This window comes from Rhinoderma darwinii, chromosome 1 (assembly GCF_050947455.1).
Source record: "Rhinoderma darwinii isolate aRhiDar2 chromosome 1, aRhiDar2.hap1, whole genome shotgun sequence".
NCBI lineage: Eukaryota > Metazoa > Chordata > Amphibia > Anura > Rhinodermatidae > Rhinoderma > Rhinoderma darwinii.
In genome coordinates this window covers 146,529,110-146,532,626 of record NC_134687.1, presented here as the reverse complement: position 1 = coordinate 146,532,626, position 3,517 = coordinate 146,529,110, and positions in this window count along the sequence as shown.

The following is a 3,517-nucleotide window of genomic DNA, read 5'->3' as shown; positions in this document are numbered from 1 at the left end:
ATTGCAGGTAGGTCCCGGTGGGGTGGAAGGGGGGGCAGCGGGACCAACCTGTGTCCCTATGCCCAGCCAGAGTTCCAGAGTGATTGCAGGTAGGTCCCGGTGGGGTGGAAGGGGGTCAGCGGGAGCAACTTGCATCCCCATGCCCAGCCAGAGTTCCAGGGTGATTGCAGGTAGGTCCCGGTGGGGTGGAATGGGGGGCAGCGGGACCAACCTGTGTCCCTATGCCCAGCCAGAGTTCCAGAGTGATTGCAGGTAGGTCCCGGTGGGGTGGAAGGGGGTCAGCGGGAGCAAACCGCATCCCCATGCCCAGCCAGAGTTCCAGGGTGATTGCAGGTAGGTCCCGGTGGGGTGGAAGGGGGGGCAGCGGGACCAACCTGTGTCCCTATGCCCAGCCAGAGTTCCAGAGTGATTGCAGGTAGGTCCCGGTGGGGTGGAAGGGGGTCAGCGGGAGCAACTTGCATCCCCATGCCCAGCCAGAGTTCCAGGGTGATTGCAGGTAGGTCCCGGTGGGGTGGAAGGGGGTCAGCGGGAGCAACTTGCATCCCCATGCCCAGCCAGAGAACCAGGGTGATTGCTGGTAGGTCCCGGTGGGGTGGAAGGGGGGGCAGCGGGACCAACCTGTGTCCCTATGCCCAGCCAGAGTTCCAGAGTGATTGCAGGTAGGTCCCGGTGGGGTGGAAGGGGGTCAGCGGGAGCAAACCGCATCCCCATGCCCAGCCAGAGTTCCAGGGTGATTGCAGGTAGGTCCCGGTGGGGTGGAAGGGGGGGCAGCGGGACCAACCTGTGTCCCTATGCCCAGCCAGAGTTCCAGAGTGATTGCAGGTAGGTCCCGGTGGGGTGGAAGGGGGTCAGCGGGAGCAACTTGCATCCCCATGCCCAGCCAGAGTTCCAGGGTGATTGCAGGTAGGTCCCGGTGGGGTGGAAGGGGGGGCAGCGGGACCAACCTGTGTCCCTATGCCCAGCCAGAGTTCCAGAGTGATTGCAGGTAGGTCCCGGTGGGGTGGAAGGGGGTCAGCGGGAGCAAACCGCATCCCCATGCCCAGCCAGAGTTCCAGGGTGATTGCAGGTAGGTCCCGGTGGGGTGGAAGGGGGGGGCAGCGGGACCAACCTGTGTCCCTATGCCCAGCCAGAGTTCCAGAGTGATTGCAGGTAGGTCCCGGTGGGGTGGAAGGGGGTCAGCGGGAGCAACTTGCATCCCCATGCCCAGCCAGAGTTCCAGGGTGATTGCAGGTAGGTCCCGGTGGGGTGGAAGGGGGGGCAGCGGGACCAACCTGTGTCCCTATGCCCAGCCAGAGTTCCAGAGTGATTGCAGGTAGGTCCCGGTGGGGTGGAAGGGGGTCAGCGGGAGCAACTTGCATCCCCATGCCCAGCCAGAGTTCCAGGGTGATTGCAGGTAGGTCCCGGTGGGGTGGAAGGGGGGGCAGCGGGACCAACCTGTGTCCCTATGCCCAGCCAGAGTTCCAGAGTGATTGCAGGTAGGTCCCGGTGGGGTGGAAGGGGGTCAGCGGGAGCAAACCGCATCCCCATGCCCAGCCAGAGTTCCAGGGTGATTGCAGGTAGGTCCCAGTGGGGTGGAAGGGGGGGCAGCGGGACCAACCTGTGTCCCTATGCCCAGCCAGAGTTCCAGAGTGATTGCAGGTAGGTCCCGGTGGGGTGGAAGGGGGTCAGCGGGAGCAACTTGCATCCCCATGCCCAGCCAGAGTTCCAGGGTGATTGCAGGTAGGTCCCGGTGGGGTGGAAGGGGGTCAGCTGGAGCAAACCGCATCCCCATGCCCAGCCAGAGTTCCAGGGTGATTGCAGGTAGGTCCCGGTGGGGTGGAAGGGGGGGCAGCGGGACCAACCTGTGTCCCTATGCCCAGCCAGAGTTCCAGAGTGATTGCAGGTAGGTCCCGGTGGGGTGGAAGGGGGTCAGCGGGAGCAACTTGCATCCCCATGCCCAGCCAGAGAACCAGGGTGATTGCTGGTAGGTAAGGAGATCCATTTGGTGACCAAACAGCAGTGAAAATAAAAAGGCCCAAATGTCAAAGAATGACACTTTTAATACTGAAAGTGAAACATTTAAAATCAAGTTAAAGTGGGGTATGTTCAGAAATGTCAGAGACGGTAATGAGCAGCAGAGGCAGGCCGGGGCAGAGTTCCAGGGCCAGGGGTGTGACGGCAGGCAGCGTAGGCCGGGGCAGAGTTCCAGGGCGGTGGGGAGAGGACTAGGCCTCAAATCCAAGGAGATCCATTTGGTGACTAAACAGCAGTGACAATAAAAAGGCCCAAATGCCAAAGAATGACACTTTTAATACTGAAAGTGAAACATTTAAAATCAAGTTAAAGTGGGGTATGTTCAGAAATGTCAGAGACGGTAATGAGCAGCAGAGGCAGGCCGGGGCAGAGTTCCAGGGCCAGGGGTGTGACGGCAGGCAGCGTAGGCCGGGGCAGAGTTCCAGGGCGGTGGGGAGAGGACTAGGCCTCAATCCAAGGAGATCCATTTGGTGACCAAGCAGCAGTGAAAATAAAAAGGCCCAAATGTCAAAGAATGACATTTCTGCTACTGAAAGTGAAACATTTGAAAGTGAAACATTTAAAATCAAGTTAAAGTGGGGTATGTTCAAAAATGTCAGAGGCGGTGGTGAACAGCAAGGGCAGGCCGGGGCAGAGTTCCAGGGCCAGGGGTGTGACGGCAGGCAGCGTAGGCCGGGGCAGAGTTCCAGGGCGGTGGGGAGAGGACTAGGCCTCAATCCAAGGAGATCCATTTGGTGACCAAGCAGCAGTGACAATAAAAAGGCCCAAATGTCAAAGAATGCCATTTCTGCTACTGAAAGTGAAACATTTGAAAGTGAAACATTTAAAATCAAGTTAAAGTGGGGTATGTTCAAAAATGTCAGAGGCGGTGGTGAACAGCAAGGGCAGGCCGGGGCAGAGTTCCAGGGCCAGGGGTGTGACGGCAGGCAGCGTAGGCCGGGGCAGAGTTCCAGGGCGGTGGGGAGAGGACTAGGCCTCAATCCAAGGAGATCCATTTGGTGACCAAGCAGCAGTGACAATAAAAAGGCCCAAATGTCAAAGAATGCCATTTCTGCTACTGAAAGGGAAACATTTGAAAGTGAAACATTTAAAATCAAGTTAAAGTGGGGTATGTTCAAAAATGTCAGAGGCGGTAGTGAACAGCAGAGGCAGACCGTGGCACAGTTCCAGGGCCAGAGTGTGACACTGTCCGCCGATAGATAACCCTTTGCACATTATCGTCATCATCATTATCAGCAGCAGTTGCTGTCAGCCAGCTCCAGAGTGTATGAGCGGGGTGTGCTGCCCATTGCAGCCCGGGGCAGAGGAGCCGTATGCAAGCTGTGCATGCCCGGTGGCAACAGTGTATGAGCTCCACAGCGCCAGCGGGGGGGGGTCCCACTATGTCCCAAGCCGCCTGACATGTACTTCCGGTCGGCTAGGAGGTGGCATGTCACCTGGGCTGTCAGCCAGCCCCAGAGTGTATGAGCGGCGTGTGCCTGCACCCGTGGGGGGGATACAGGAG